This window comes from Branchiostoma lanceolatum, chromosome 5 (genome assembly GCF_035083965.1).
Source record: "Branchiostoma lanceolatum isolate klBraLanc5 chromosome 5, klBraLanc5.hap2, whole genome shotgun sequence".
Taxonomy (NCBI): Eukaryota; Metazoa; Chordata; class Leptocardii; order Amphioxiformes; family Branchiostomatidae; genus Branchiostoma; species Branchiostoma lanceolatum.
Genome location: NC_089726.1, coordinates 18,115,633 through 18,132,819, shown reverse-complemented (window position 1 = coordinate 18,132,819; position 17,187 = coordinate 18,115,633). Strand labels below are relative to the sequence as shown.

Below are 17,187 nucleotides of genomic sequence, written 5' to 3'. Positions count from 1 at the left end.
ACCGGAGCACTGAATTGGTCTATAATGCTTTATAAGTATGGGGTGGGGGGCGTAACTTTGGTCAGCTATTACTCCCTAACCATGAATGAGAAAGTAAAGTGATTTCATTTCCTCAAATACCCGCCAAGTGCAATATCGTTTGAATGTAAAGTTTGAACATTCTGATAAAGAGATTGAATTTTAGACCGGAGCACTGAATTGGTCTATAATGCTTTATAAGTATGGGGTGGGGGGCGTAACTTTGGTCAGCTATTACTTCCTAACCATGAATGAGAAAGTAAAGTGATTTCATTTCCTCAAATCACGGTGGTCAAATATATGCTCAGAAACTCCCATGTCCAGCCGAATTCGAACGCTGTTCCATGATGTTCGAAATGACGAAATCGAATCCGAACGCGCGTTCGATTCGGGTTCACCTGCGGTCATTGGAAGTTCTTACTGTAAATCTGCGCGGCCGGGCCCCTTTCCTTGCTCAATGGAAAAAACTACGTTTGTCGCAAATATTACCTGTTTTCTGGAGAGTATATTCATGCTGGCACTTTGTTGTGGACATCTAACATGTAACGAAGCAACTGGCGTCGTTTTTTGTGACATTGAATATTAGGAGGATTGTTTACGGCGGTGTTAATTTCCCCCTCCCGCTATACGTGCGGCATGACATGCGTTCAAACATCGTAAAGGTACGGCTCCAAGAAACATCCACCTTACTTCATTAACGATACAAAATGACCGTAACGGTTTTCCCGAGGTTTGTGTTTTTGGGATTTTTGAATAATGTCCTTGATTATGAATTATGGGTGATTGAGTGCGAAAAATGTCAAAAAATACCATTTTTTCAAAGATTTGTCGATATTCACAATATTAAGAATAAGAAATTAAAAAATCCCAAAAACACAAAGTTTTGTTTTGTTCCTGGTGGACGAAAAATATGAAGATAAGAGATATTCATTGACATTTAAAGCCAGGCCTTTGCGATGTGTGCCTGAAAAAACGGTATCCCTAAAACCTGAAAATAATCGTGTTTTGGAGCAAAATATAGAAAAATCGGCCATTCAGCGCAAATTGTCGACATTCAAGTTTGCAAAATCGTTTATTCCGTTTTATTTTTACCAATTTTTTCCGTCCCTACTATTTTGTTTATTCATAAATTTTTTGCCGTTAGCTAAAACTTTGCCCCGGGTAACCCGAAACCTTGTCGAACGCGCGTAGCAACGGGAAAGAATACCCTAGTGACAGACCACCGTGAATACCCGCCAAGTGCCCTATCGTTTGAATGTAAAGTTTGAACATTCTGATAAAGAGATTGAATTTTAGACCGGAGCAATTGGTCTATAATGCTTTATAAGTATGGGGGGGGGGGCGTAACTTTGGTCAGCTATTACTTCCTAACCATGAATGAGAAAGTAAAGTGATTTCATTTCCTCAAATACCCGCCAAGTGCCCTATCGTTTGAATGTAAAGTTTGAACATTCTGATAAAGAGATTGAATTTTAGACCGGAGCACTGAATTGGTCTATAATGCTTTATAAGTATGGGGTGGGGGGGCGTAACTTTGGTCAGCTATTACTCCCTAACCATGAATGAGAAAGTAAAGTGATTTCATTTCCTCAAATACCCGCCAAGTGCCCTATCGTTTGAATGTAAAGTTTGAACATTCTGATAAAGAGATTGAATTTTAGACCGGAGCACTGAATTGGTCTATAATGCTTTATAAGTATGGGGTGGGGGGCGTAACTTTGGTCAGCTATTACTCCCTAACCATGAATGAGAAAGTAAAGTGATTTCATTTTCTCAAATACCCGCCAAGTGCCCTATCGTTTGAATGTAAAGTTTGAACATTCTGATAAAGAGATTGAATTCTAGACCGGAGCACTGAATTGGTCTATAATGCTTTATAAGTATGGGGTGGGGGGCGTAACTTTGGTCAGCTATTACTTCCTAACCATGAATGAGAAAGTAAAGTGATTTCATTCCCTCAAATACCCGCCAAGTGCCCTATCGTTTGAATGTAAAGTTTGAACATTCTGAAAAAGAGATTGAATTTTAGACCGGAGCACTGAATTGGTCTATAATGCTTTATAAGTATGGGGTGGGGGGCGTAACTTTGGTCAGCTATTACTCCCTAACCATGAATGAGAAAGTAAAGTGATTTCATTTCCTCAAATACCCGCCAAGTGCCATATCGTTTGAATGTAAAGTTTGAACATTCTGATAAAGAGATTGAATTCTAGACCGGAGCACTGAATTGGTCTATAATGCTTTATAAGTATGGGGTGGGGGGCGTAACTTTGGTCAGCTATTACTCCCTAACCATGAATGAGAAAGTAAAGTGATTTCATTTCCTCAAATACCCGCCAAGTGCCCTATCGTTTGAATGTAAAGTTTGAACATTCTGATAAAGAGATTGAATTTTAGACCGGAGCACTGAATTGGTCTATAATGCTTTATAAGTATGGGGTGGGGGGCATAACTTTGGTCAGCTATTACTCCCTAACCATGAATGAGAAAGTAAAGTGATTTCATTTCCTCAAATACCCGCCAAGTGCCCTATCGTTTGAATGTAAAGTTTGAACATTCTGATAAAGAGATTGAATTTTAGACCGGAGCAATTGGTCTATAATGCTTTATAAGTATGGGGTGGGGGGCGTAACTTTGGTCAGCTATTACTTCCTAACCATGAATGAGAAAGTAAAGTGATTTCATTTCCTCAAATACCCGCCAAGTGCCCTATCGTTTGAATGTAAAGTTTGAACATTCTGATAAAGAGATTGAATTTTAGACCGGAGCAATTGGTCTATAATGCTTTATAAGTATGGGGTGGGGGGCGTAACTTTGGTCAGCTATTACTCCCTAACCATGAATGAGAAAGTAAAGTGATTTCATTTCCTCAAATACCCGCCAAGTGCCCTATCGTTTGAATGTAAAGTTTGAACATTCTGATAAAGAGATTGAATTTTAGACCGGAGCACTGAATTGGTCTATAATGCTTTATAAGTATGGGGTGGGGGGCGTAACTTTGGTCAGCTATTACTCCCTAACCATGAATGAGAAAGTAAAGTGATTTCATTTCCTCAAATACCCGCCAAGTGCCCTATCGTTTGAATGTAAAGTTTGAACATTCTGATAAAGAGATTGAATTTTAGACCGGAGCAATTGGTCTATAATGCTTTATAAGTATGGGGTGGGGGGCGTAACTTTGGTCAGCTATTACTTCCTAACCATGAATGAGAAAGTAAAGTGATTTCATTTCCTCAAATACCCGCCAAGTGCCCTATCGTTTGAATGTAAAGTTTGAACATTCTGAAAAAGAGATTGAATTTTAGACCGGAGCACTGAATTGGTCTATAATGCTTTATAAGTATGGGGTGGGGGGGCGTAACTTTGGTCAGCTATTACTCCCTAACCATGAATGAGAAAGTAAAGTGATTTCATTTCCTCAAATACCCGCCAAGTGCCCTATCGTTTGAATGTAAAGTTTGAACATTCTGATAAAGAGATTGAATTTTAGACCGGAGCACTGAATTGGTCTATAATGCTTTATAAGTATGGGGTGGGGGGCGTAACTTTGGTCAGCTATTACTCCCTAACCATGAATGAGAAAGTAAAGTGATTTCATTTTCTCAAATACCCGCCAAGTGCCCTATCGTTTGAATGTAAAGTTTGAACATTCTGATAAAGAGATTGAATTCTAGACCGGAGCACTGAATTGGTCTATAATGCTTTATAAGTATGGGGTGGGGGGCGTAACTTTGGTCAGCTATTACTTCCTAACCATGAATGAGAAAGTAAAGTGATTTCATTCCCTCAAATACCCGCCAAGTGCCCTATCGTTTGAATGTAAAGTTTGAACATTCTGAAAAAGAGATTGAATTTTAGACCGGAGCACTGAATTGGTCTATAATGCTTTATAAGTATGGGGGGGGGGCGTAACTTTGGTCAGCTATTACTCCCTAACCATGAATGAGAAAGTAAAGTGATTTCATTTCCTCAAATACCCGCCAAGTGCCCTATCGTTTGAATGTAAAGTTTGAACATTCTGATAAAGAGATTGAATTTTAGACCGGAGCACTGAATTGGTCTATAATGCTTTATAAGTATGGGGTGGGGGGCGTAACTTTGGTCAGCTATTACTCCCTAACCATGAATGAGAAAGTAAAGTGATTTCATTTCCTCAAATACCCGCCAAGTGCCCTATCGTTTGAATGTAAAGTTTGAACATTCTGATAAAGAGATTGAATTTTAGACCGGAGCACTGAATTGGTCTATAATGCTTTATAAGTATGGGGTGGGGGGCGTAACTTTGGTCAGCTATTACTCCCTAACCATGAATGAGAAAGTAAAGTGATTTCATTTCCTCAAATACCCGCCAAGTGCCCTATCGTTTGAATGTAAAGTTTGAACATTCTGATAAAGAGATTGAATTTTAGACCGGAGCACTGAATTGGTCTATAATGCTTTATAAGTATGGGGTGGGGGGCGTAACTTTGGTCAGCTATTACTTCCTAACCATGAATGAGAAAGTAAAGTGATTTCATTTCCTCAAATACCCGCCAAGTGCCCTATCGTTTGAATGTAAAGTTTGAACATTCTGATAAAAAGATTGAATTTTAGACCGGAGCAATTGGTCTATAATGCTTTATAAGTATGGGGTGGGGGGCGTAACTTTGGTCAGCTATTACTTCCTAACCATGAATGAGAAAGTAAAGTGATTTCATTTCCTCAAATACCCGCCAAGTGCCCTATCGTTTGAATGTAAAGTTTGAACATTCTGATAAAGAGATTGAATTTTAGACCGGAGCAATTGGTCTATAATGCTTTATAAGTATGGGGTGGGGGGCGTAACTTTGGTCAGCTATTACTCCCTAACCATGAATGAGAAAGTAAAGTGATTTCATTTCCTCAAATACCCGCCAAGTGCCCTATCGTTTGAATGTAAAGTTTGAACATTCTGATAAAGAGATTGAATTTTAGACCGGAGCACTGAATTGGTCTATAATGCTTTATAAGTATGGGGGGGGGGCGTAACTTTGGTCAGCTATTACTTCCTAACCATGAATGAGAAAGTAAAGTGATTTCATTTCCTCAAATACCCGCCAAGTGCCCTATCGTTTGAATGTAAAGTTTGAACATTCTGATAAAGAGATTGAATTTTAGACCGGAGCACTGAATTGGTCTATAATGCTTTATAAGTATGGGGTGGGGGGCGTAACTTTGGTCAGCTATTACTTCCTAACCATGAATGAGAAAGTAAAGTGATTTCATTTCCTCAAATACCCACCAAGTGCCCTATCGTTTGAATGTAAAGTCTGAACATTCTGAAAAAGAGATTGAATTTTAGACCGGAGCACTGAATTGGTCTATAATGCTTTATAAGTATGGGGTGGGGGGCGTAACTTTGGTCAGCTATTACTCCCTAACCATGAATGAGAAAGTAAAGTGATTTCATTTCCTCAAATACCCGCCAAGTGCCCTATCGTTTGAATGTAAAGTTTGAACATTCTGATAAAGAGATTGAATTTTAGACCGGAGCACTGAATTGGTCTATAATGCTTTATAAGTATGGGGTGGGGGGCGTAACTTTGGTCAGCTATTACTCCCTAACCATGAATGAGAAAGTAAAGTGATTTCATTTCCTCAAATACCCGCCAAGTGCCCTATCGTTTGAATGTAAAGTTTGAACATTCTGATAAAGAGATTGAATTTTAGACCGGAGCACTGAATTGGTCTATAATGCTTTATAAGTATGGGGTGGGCGGCATAACTTTGGTCAGCTATTACTCCCTAACCATGAATGAGAAAGTAAAGTGATTTCATTTCCTCAAATACCCGCCAAGTGCCCTATCGTTTGAATGTAAAGTTTGAACATTCTGATAAAGAGATTGAATTTTAGACCGGAGCACTGAATTGGTCTATAATGCTTTATAAGTATGGGGTGGGGGGCGTAACTTTGGTCAGCTATTACTCCCTAACCATGAATGAGAAAGTAAAGTGATTTCATTTCCTCAAATACCCGCCAAGTGCCCTATCGTTTGAATGTAAAGTTTGAACATTCTGATAAAGAGATTGAATTTTAGACCGGAGCACTGAATTGGTCTATAATGCTTTATAAGTATGGGGTGGGGGCGTAACTTTGGTCAGCTATTACTCCCTAACCATGAATGAGAAAGTAAAGTGATTTCATTTCCTCAAATACCCGCCAAGTGCCCTATCGTTTGAATGTAAAGTTTGAACATTCTGATAAAGAGATTGAATTTTAGACCGGAGCACTGAATTGGTCTATAATGCTTTATAAGTATGGGGTGGGGGGCGTAACTTTGGTCAGCTATTACTCCCTAACCATGAATGAGAAAGTAAAGTGATTTCATTTCCTCAAATACCCGCCAAGTGCCCTATCGTTTGAATGTAAAGTTTGAACATTCTGATAAAGAGAATGAATTTTAGACCGGAGCACTGAATTGGTCTATAATGCTTTATAAGTATGGGCTGGGGGGCGTAACTTTGGTCAGCTATTACTCCCTAACCATGAATGAGAAAGTAAAGTGATTTCATTTCCTCAAATACCCGCCAAGTGCAATATCGTTTGAATGTAAAGTTTGAACATTCTGATAAAGAGATTGAATTTTAGACCGGAGCACTGAATTGGTCTATAATGCTTTATAAGTATGGGGGGGGGGGCGTAACTTTGGTCAGCTATTACTTCCTAACCATGAATGAGAAAGTAAAGTGATTTCATTTCCTCAAATACCCGCCAAGTGCCCTATCGTTTGAATGTAAAGTTTGAACATTCTGATAAAGAGATTGAATTTTAGACCGGAGCAATTGGTCTATAATGCTTTATAAGTATGGGGTGGGGGGCGTAACTTTGGTCAGCTATTACTCCCTAACCATGAATGAGAAAGTAAAGTGATTTCATTTCCTCAAATACCCGCCAAGTGCCCTATCGTTTGAATGTAAAGTTTGAACATTCTGATAAAGAGATTGAATTTTAGACCGGAGCACTGAATTGGTCTATAATGCTTTATAAGTATGGGGTGGGGGGGCGTAACTTTGGTCAGCTATTACTCCCTAACCATGAATGAGAAAGTAAAGTGATTTCATTTCCTCAAATACCCGCCAAGTGCCCTATCGTTTGAATGTAAAGTTTGAACATTCTGATAAAGAGATTGAATTTTAGACCGGAGCACTGAATTGGTCTATAATGCTTTATAAGTATGGGGTGGGGGGCGTAACTTTGGTCAGCTATTACTTCCTAACCATGAATGAGAAAGTAAAGTGATTTCATTTCCTCAAATACCCGCCAAGTGCCCTATCGTTTGAATGTAAAGTTTGAACATTCTGATAAAGAGATTGAATTTTAGACCGGAGCAATTGGTCTATAATGCTTTATAAGTATGGGGTGGGGGGCGTAACTTTGGTCAGCTATTACTTCCTAACCATGAATGAGAAAGTAAAGTGATTTCATTTCCTCAAATACCCGCCAAGTGCCCTATCGTTTGAATGTAAAGTTTGAACATTCTGATAAAGAGATTGAATTTTAGACCGGAGCAATTGGTCTATAATGCTTTATAAGTATGGGGTGGGGGGCGTAACTTTGGTCAGCTATTACTCCCTAACCATGAATGAGAAAGTAAAGTGATTTCATTTCCTCAAATACCCGCCAAGTGCCCTATCGTTTGAATGTAAAGTTTGAACATTCTGATAAAGAGATTGAATTTTAGACCGGAGCACTGAATTGGTCTATAATGCTTTATAAGTATGGGGTGGGGGGGCGTAACTTTGGTCAGCTATTACTCCCTAACCATGAATGAGAAAGTAAAGTGATTTCATTTCCTCAAATACCCGCCAAGTGCCCTATCGTTTGAATGTAAAGTTTGAACATTCTGATAAAGGGATTGAATTTTAGACCGGAGCACTGAATTGGTCTATAATGCTTTATAAGTATGGGGGGGGGGGGCGTAACTTTGGTCAGCTATTACTTCCTAACCATGAATGAGAAAGTAAAGTGATTTCATTTCCTCAAATACCCGCCAAGTGCCCTATCGTTTGAATGTAAAGTTTGAACATTCTGATAAAGAGATTGAATTTTAGACCGGAGCACTGAATTGGTCTATAATGCTTTATAAGTATGGGGTGGGGGGCGTAACTTTGGTCAGCTATTACTTCCTAACCATGAATGAGAAAGTAAAGTGATTTCATTTCCTCAAATACCCACCAAGTGCCCTATCGTTTGAATGTAAAGTCTGAACATTCTGAAAAAGAGATTGAATTTTAGACCGGAGCACTGAATTGGTCTATAATGCTTTATAAGTATGGGGTGGGGGGCGTAACTTTGGTCAGCTATTACTCCCTAACCATGAATGAGAAAGTAAAGTGATTTCATTTCCTCAAATACCCGCCAAGTGCCCTATCGTTTGAATGTAAAGTTTGAACATTCTGATAAAGAGATTGAATTTTAGACCGGAGCACTGAATTGGTCTATAATGCTTTATAAGTATGGGGTGGGGGGCGTAACTTTGGTCAGCTATTACTCCCTAACCATGAATGAGAAAGTAAAGTGATTTCATTTCCTCAAATACCCGCCAAGTGCCCTATCGTTTGAATGTAAAGTTTGAACATTCTGATAAAGAGATTGAATTTTAGACCGGAGCACTGAATTGGTCTATAATGCTTTATAAGTATGGGGTGGGGGGCATAACTTTGGTCAGCTATTACTCCCTAACCATGAATGAGAAAGTAAAGTGATTTCATTTCCTCAAATACCCGCCAAGTGCCCTATCGTTTGAATGTAAAGTTTGAACATTCTGATAAAGAGATTGAATTTTAGACCGGAGCACTGAATTGGTCTATAATGCTTTATAAGTATGGGGTGGGGGGCGTAACTTTGGTCAGCTATTACTCCCTAACCATGAATGAGAAAGTAAAGTGATTTCATTTCCTCAAATACCCGCCAAGTGCCCTATCGTTTGAATGTAAAGTTTGAACATTCTGATAAAGAGATTGAATTTTAGACCGGAGCACTGAATTGGTCTATAATGCTTTATAAGTATGGGGTGGGGGCGTAACTTTGGTCAGCTATTACTCCCTAACCATGAATGAGAAAGTAAAGTGATTTCATTTCCTCAAATACCCGCCAAGTGCCCTATCGTTTGAATGTAAAGTTTGAACATTCTGATAAAGAGATTGAATTTTAGACCGGAGCACTGAATTGGTCTATAATGCTTTATAAGTATGGGGTGGGGGGGCGTAACTTTGGTCAGCTATTACTCCCTAACCATGAATGAGAAAGTAAAGTGATTTCATTTCCTCAAATACCCGCCAAGTGCCCTATCGTTTGAATGTAAAGTTTGAACATTCTGATAAAGAGATTGAATTTTAGACCGGAGCACTGAATTGGTCTATAATGCTTTATAAGTATGGGGTGGGGGGCGTAACTTTGGTCAGCTATTACTTCCTAACCATGAATGAGAAAGTAAAGTGATTTCATTTCCTCAAATACCCGCCAAGTGCCCTATCGTTTGAATGTAAAGTTTGAACATTCTGATAAAGAGATTGAATTTTAGACCGGAGCAATTGGTCTATAATGCTTTATAAGTATGGGGTGGGGGGCGTAACTTTGGTCAGCTATTACTTCCTAACCATGAATGAGAAAGTAAAGTGATTTCATTTCCTCAAATACCCACCAAGTGCCCTATCGTTTGAATGTAAAGTCTGAACATTCTGAAAAAGAGATTGAATTTTAGACCGGAGCACTGAATTGGTCTATAATGCTTTATAAGTATGGGGTGGGGGGCGTAACTTTGGTCAGCTATTACTCCCTAACCATGAATGAGAAAGTAAAGTGATTTCATTTCCTCAAATACCCGCCAAGTGCCCTATCGTTTGAATGTAAAGTTTGAACATTCTGATAAAGAGATTGAATTTTAGACCGGAGCACTGAATTGGTCTATAATGCTTTATAAGTATGGGGTGGGGGGCGTAACTTTGGTCAGCTATTACTCCCTAACCATGAATGAGAAAGTAAAGTGATTTCATTTCCTCAAATACCCGCCAAGTGCCCTATCGTTTGAATGTAAAGTTTGAACATTCTGATAAAGAGATTGAATTTTAGACCGGAGCACTGAATTGGTCTATAATGCTTTATAAGTATGGGGTGGGGGGCATAACTTTGGTCAGCTATTACTCCCTAACCATGAATGAGAAAGTAAAGTGATTTCATTTCCTCAAATACCCGCCAAGTGCCCTATCGTTTGAATGTAAAGTTTGAACATTCTGATAAAGAGATTGAATTCTAGACCGCAGCACTGAATTGGTCTATAATGCTTTATAAGTATGGGGTGGGGGGCGTAACTTTGGTCAGCTATTACTCCCTAACCATGAATGAGAAAGTAAAGTGATTTCATTTCCTCAAATACCCGCCAAGTGCCCTATCGTTTGAATGTAAAGTTTGAACATTCTGATAAAGAGATTGAATTTTAGACCGGAGCACTGAATTGGTCTATAATGCTTTATAAGTATGGGGTGGGGGCGTAACTTTGGTCAGCTATTACTCCCTAACCATGAATGAGAAAGTAAAGTGATTTCATTTCCTCAAATACCCGCCAAGTGCCCTATCGTTTGAATGTAAAGTTTGAACATTCTGATAAAGAGATTGAATTTTAGACCGGAGCACTGAATTGGTCTATAATGCTTTATAAGTATGGGGTGGGGGGCGTAACTTTGGTCAGCTATTACTCCCTAACCATGAATGAGAAAGTAAAGTGATTTCATTTCCTCAAATACCCGCCAAGTGCCCTATCGTTTGAATGTAAAGTTTGAACATTCTGATAAAGAGAATGAATTTTAGACCGGAGCACTGAATTGGTCTATAATGCTTTATAAGTATGGGCTGGGGGGCGTAACTTTGGTCAGCTATTACTCCCTAACCATGAATGAGAAAGTAAAGTGATTTCATTTCCTCAAATACCCGCCAAGTGCCCTATCGTTTGAATGTAAAGTTTGAACATTCTGATAAAGAGATTGAATTTTAGACCGGAGCACTGAATTGGTCTATAATGCTTTATAAGTATGGGGGGGGGCGTAACTTTGGTCAGCTATTACTTCCTAACCATGAATGAGAAAGTAAAGTGATTTCATTTCCTCAAATACCCGCCAAGTGCCCTATCGTTTGAATGTAAAGTTTGAACATTCTGATAAAGAGATTGAATTCTAGACCGGAGCACTGAATTGGTCTATAATGCTTTATAAGTATGGGCTGGGGGGCGTAACTTTGGTCAGCTATTACTCCCTAACCATGAATGAGAAAGTAAAGTGATTTCATTTCCTCAAATACCCGCCAAGTGCCCTATCGTTTGAATGTAAAGTTTGAACATTCTGATAAAGAGATTGAATTTTAGACCGGAGCAATTGGTCTATAATGCTTTATAAGTATGGGGTGGGGGGCGTAACTTTGGTCAGCTATTACTTCCTAACCATGAATGAGAAAGTAAAGTGATTTCATTTCCTCAAATACCCGCCAAGTGCCCTATCGTTTGAATGTAAAGTTTGAACATTCTGATAAAGAGATTGAATTTTAGACCGGAGCAATTGGTCTATAATGCTTTATAAGTATGGGGTGGGGGGCGTAACTTTGGTCAGCTATTACTCCCTAACCATGAATGAGAAAGTAAAGTGATTTCATTTCCTCAAATACCCGCCAAGTGCCCTATCGTTTGAATGTAAAGTTTGAACATTCTGATAAAGAGATTGAATTTTAGACCGGAGCACTGAATTGGTCTATAATGCTTTATAAGTATGGGGTGGGGGGGCGTAACTTTGGTCAGCTATTACTCCCTAACCATGAATGAGAAAGTAAAGTGATTTCATTTCCTCAAATACCCGCCAAGTGCCCTATCGTTTGAATGTAAAGTTTGAACATTCTGATAAAGGGATTGAATTTTAGACCGGAGCACTGAATTGGTCTATAATGCTTTATAAGTATGGGGGGGGGGGCGTAACTTTGGTCAGCTATTACTTCCTAACCATGAATGAGAAAGTAAAGTGATTTCATTTCCTCAAATACCCGCCAAGTGCCCTATCGTTTGAATGTAAAGTTTGAACATTCTGATAAAGAGATTGAATTTTAGACCGGAGCACTGAATTGGTCTATAATGCTTTATAAGTATGGGGTGGGGGGCGTAACTTTGGTCAGCTATTACTTCCTAACCATGAATGAGAAAGTAAAGTGATTTCATTTCCTCAAATACCCACCAAGTGCCCTATCGTTTGAATGTAAAGTCTGAACATTCTGAAAAAGAGATTGAATTTTAGACCGGAGCACTGAATTGGTCTATAATGCTTTATAAGTATGGGGTGGGGGGCGTAACTTTGGTCAGCTATTACTCCCTAACCATGAATGAGAAAGTAAAGTGATTTCATTTCCTCAAATACCCGCCAAGTGCCCTATCGTTTGAATGTAAAGTTTGAACATTCTGATAAAGAGATTGAATTTTAGACCGGAGCACTGAATTGGTCTATAATGCTTTATAAGTATGGGGTGGGGGGCGTAACTTTGGTCAGCTATTACTCCCTAACCATGAATGAGAAAGTAAAGTGATTTCATTTCCTCAAATACCCGCCAAGTGCCCTATCGTTTGAATGTAAAGTTTGAACATTCTGATAAAGAGATTGAATTTTAGACCGGAGCACTGAATTGGTCTATAATGCTTTATAAGTATGGGGTGGGGGGCGTAACTTTGGTCAGCTATTACTCCCTAACCATGAATGAGAAAGTAAAGTGATTTCATTTCCTCAAATACCCGCCAAGTGCCCTATCGTTTGAATGTAAAGTTTGAACATTCTGATAAAGAGATTGAATTTTAGACCGGAGCACTGAATTGGTCTATAATGCTTTATAAGTATGGGGTGGGGGCGTAACTTTGGTCAGCTATTACTCCCTAACCATGAATGAGAAAGTAAAGTGATTTCATTTCCTCAAATACCCGCCAAGTGCCCTATCGTTTGAATGTAAAGTTTGAACATTCTGATAAAGAGATTGAATTTTAGACCGGAGCACTGAATTGGTCTATAATGCTTTATAAGTATGGGGTGGGGGGCGTAACTTTGGTCAGCTATTACTCCCTAACCATGAATGAGAAAGTAAAGTGATTTCATTTCCTCAAATACCCGCCAAGTGCCCTATCGTTTGAATGTAAAGTTTGAACATTCTGATAAAGAGAATGAATTTTAGACCGGAGCACTGAATTGGTCTATAATGCTTTATAAGTATGGGCTGGGGGGCGTAACTTTGGTCAGCTATTACTCCCTAACCATGAATGAGAAAGTAAAGTGATTTCATTTCCTCAAATACCCGCCAAGTGCAATATCGTTTGAATGTAAAGTTTGAACATTCTGATAAAGAGATTGAATTTTAGACCGGAGCACTGAATTGGTCTATAATGCTTTATAAGTATGGGGGGGGGGCGTAACTTTGGTCAGCTATTACTTCCTAACCATGAATGAGAAAGTAAAGTGATTTCATTTCCTCAAATACCCGCCAAGTGCCCTATCGTTTGAATGTAAAGTTTGAACATTCTGATAAAGAGATTGAATTCTAGACCGGAGCACTGAATTGGTCTATAATGCTTTATAAGTATGGGGTGGGGGGCGTAACTTTGGTCAGCTATTACTCCCTAACCATGAATGAGAAAGTAAAGTGATTTCATTTCCTCAAATACCCGCCAAGTGCCCTATCGTTTGAATGTAAAGTTTGAACATTCTGATAAAGAGATTGAATTTTAGACCGGAGCACTGAATTGGTCTATAATGCTTTATAAGTATGGGGTGGGGGGCGTAACTTTGGTCAGCTATTACTCCCTAACCATGAATGAGAAAGTAAAGTGATTTCATTTCCTCAAATACCCACCAAGTGCCCTATCGTTTGAATGTAAAGTCTGAACATTCTGAAAAAGAGATTGAATTTTAGACCGGAGCACTGAATTGGTCTATAATGCTTTATAAGTATGGGGTGGGGGGCGTAACTTTGGTCAGCTTAACTAACATCTGCAAGTCACACCTCCCATATCGGCTTCCAACTTAAAGGAGTCCTAAAGTCCAGAAAGGGGTGTTTTTTTTCAATGAATTGTAATTTTAGGAAGTAGAAAATGCATACTAGTAGTACTTCACAGTATACGATGAAGTACCCACTACACTAAATTCCGCGCGCATCAAAAAGCATTCAATGTTCTACTAAAGTCCCCAAATACTCTCTAATTAAATTAAGTGATCGCAGCCTATATGGCTACATATAATGTGTCTGATGAGGCTTACTAAAGGTGGGTTACAAACTTTGATTTCGGGGCGATAAGAAAAACTTTCGTCTTGTGTTGTGTTCTTTGATATCAACTATTGGTCTTCTTGGTGCACATGTGCTTATCGCCCTTCATCGAGCTTATGTCGAAAATATTAATTATATTCAATTATTCAGTATATGTCTATACGCATAGGGAATGCATGGGTAGGGTCTGCACGGGGTTATTGAATATCATATTGATTTACAAAACACACGTCTCCTAATTCACCACAACGGAATTCTGTAAAAAGTCGTCTGATTACGTATAATTCATTGGAAAATGACACCCCCTTCTGGAGTTTTGGACTGTACCTATCGGATTCGAAATAACGGCCGTTTATATATACACTGTTAACCTTCAACCCTTCAATCACACTAAAGTGCTTAGGAAAAAGTATATACTTTACCTTTTGGCTTCCTACTTCGGCCAAAATTCGCTGGCTTTCGACTCCGGGTCCTTCTCTCAAATATGACGCGGTGTGCCCTAGGCTTCGCTCAAGTTTGTCGTCACGATGCTTGGTGATACAGCTGACGTTACGTCTTTGCTCCTGAGCACAAAGCGGACAGTTATCTAACAGTCGAGGTGACCTCCTTCACACAGTTCAAATCCATGACCATAAAATATAGCAGGCAGCATTGCCCACTCAGAAAACGGACTTTGCGTCAGCCTAGCGCCTGTATATCACGCAAATACAATGCTATCCTTCGGGTACATACCAAAATGCCACAGCTGGGACGTCCGAGGCACTATATTTGTCACTATTAAACCATCAAACAAAGACTTTTTGTTCTACCTCTGAAATGGGAGGCCACGTAATGAGGCCATTGAACACAGCTTGCTTTAATATGAGGGCAATGGTGTTATTGATTATTGACTATTGACATAACAAATTCCTATTTTTCTTGCATTTGGAAAAGATATTGTCACGTTATACAGAGGGACCATCATCAGATGTAGTTCAAGGTTAAAAACTATTGAAACGTCGTTGTCGTGAGCTTTGAGTTAATAAACTTTGAAACCACACTAGACCGCAACTAGACCATGCCATGGAAGCACAAAGAAAGCTCAAAGAATGAAAATGGCTACCTTATGCATGACGGTTATTCGGCGAACTGCCGGCCATCTACGTCGAGGTTCACAAATCACAACGTATTTCAAACTTGACTGGAACATAAAAGTTGATCAAGTTTGAAACCACACTAGACCGCAACAATGCCATACCATGGAGGCACAAAGAAAGCTCACAGAATGAAAATGGCTACCTTATGCATGTTGTTGTTGTTGGGCGAACTGTCAAGTACGTCGAGGTTCACAAACCACGACGTATTTCACACTTGACTGGAACATAAAACATACCTTGCCCCCCCCCCCCAAACTGCCAGGAGGTCTCAGCATTCTCTCAGGACTAGATGGTTAGGCAGGCAATCTCCAAGCAGATCTAACGCCGGGTTGCAAAGACTGAAAACTCCTTTTGCCAGTTGGATACGGTATTTGCAACCCTAAGTTAGATCTGCTTCGAGATTAAGGCAGGTAGATGTAGCTGTAGATGTAGTTATAAAACCACACACTTGCCTGTCATTCGGGCCACGGCCGTCCAAGCATCAAACAGTAACAAACTGAAATACGGTATGCCAGTCTCCCTTCTCAGACACTTGTTTGTGACTGCCGGCAATACAGGACACGCTTGACTACCGCTAGTTTACGATTTACTAATTAGATTAATTATTTATTCTACGTTTATTATTCATTCTACTTTTTCGGTAGCTACTACACAGTAATGAAGTGATTCCCGATTATGCTAATGTTGAACTGCGGCGGTCTACACCGAAAGAAAGCTGCTGATTTTATGCTTTGGTCCAATTTCAAATTTTCAATCCGGGGCAGCTTGTTGGAACGAAAAATATGATATAAAAGACAACAAAAGACACAAAACGTTAAAAATTACTCCTAACCATTACATGTATTGTATGTTTTCTTGACATGCTTTTTTTATTTTTCGTTTTCGCAAACAGCCCGGCCGGGCACCGGGTTGTGTCCGCGTGGTGTAGAGGTCTGCGCACTCTGCCTCTCACCACATCTGTTTCAAATTCCGTGGAGCCAGCGGCCCGAGTTCGCGCCCGGGCCTGGACATGACTGGAAAAGATGCACATCGTCCTATCGGATGGGGACGTAAAGACGGCGGCGCGGCCCCGTGTATGAGGGAGCTTTAGGGCGCCAAACCTCTGCACGTAAAAGACACACTTAATTATCGAGGAGGGGTGACCCGTTGTGCTTGGCCAAAAAACGCGAGCCGTGGCGAAGCTGCATTGCACTACCACGACCTACCACTAGCTACTTGAAAAAGCATTATGCTTCACCTCAATTGAGGATGCCTGCTTTACCTTTTTTTTTTATTATCTTAGGGATGGCATGGAGGCCCCATTCAATAGTAGAAGTTGGCCAAAACAGCGTGAAAGAAAAACTACAATGGTGAGATGGGACTTATTTGGTGGTTTAAGTTGTTTCAAATCATTCTAAAAATTACCGTAAAATGGGAAATGTTCGCGGTTTTCACGATAGCAAACTTCACTGGCCCGATCGCGATCCTTTCCCCTTTTTTAGAACCCTTTCACAGTAAAACCCTGCATGGCACCGCGAACACTCATTTTCTCCCTAACGCGAATTTAAATCTCTGCGAACATTTCCCCTTTTCTTTTACACTTTTACTGTAACATAATTTATCTCTGGGACTCGGAGACGGGTTGCAGACTGCCGATCGGCGAATTCGGCCCACATCGGTTATCTTCGGTAAAGTCCGTAAACATCCGGTAACTTCCGGAGAAGTTCGGAGAACAATCGCAAGCGATTCTGGGAAGGATAG

At 39.8% G+C, this 17,187-nt stretch overlaps 1 protein-coding gene across 1 annotated transcript in view; it reads right to left on the bottom strand.

The window, feature by feature from the left end:
- Positions 1-14,997, bottom strand: part of LOC136435541 (NXPE family member 3-like) — a 121,087-nt gene extending 106,090 nt beyond the window's left edge. The window contains exon 1 of the mRNA XM_066429129.1: positions 14,734-14,997. The gene's annotated coding sequence lies outside the window, so the exon portion shown is untranslated. The remainder of the gene's footprint in view (positions 1-14,733) is intronic.
- Positions 14,998-17,187: the final 2,190 nt, after the last annotated feature.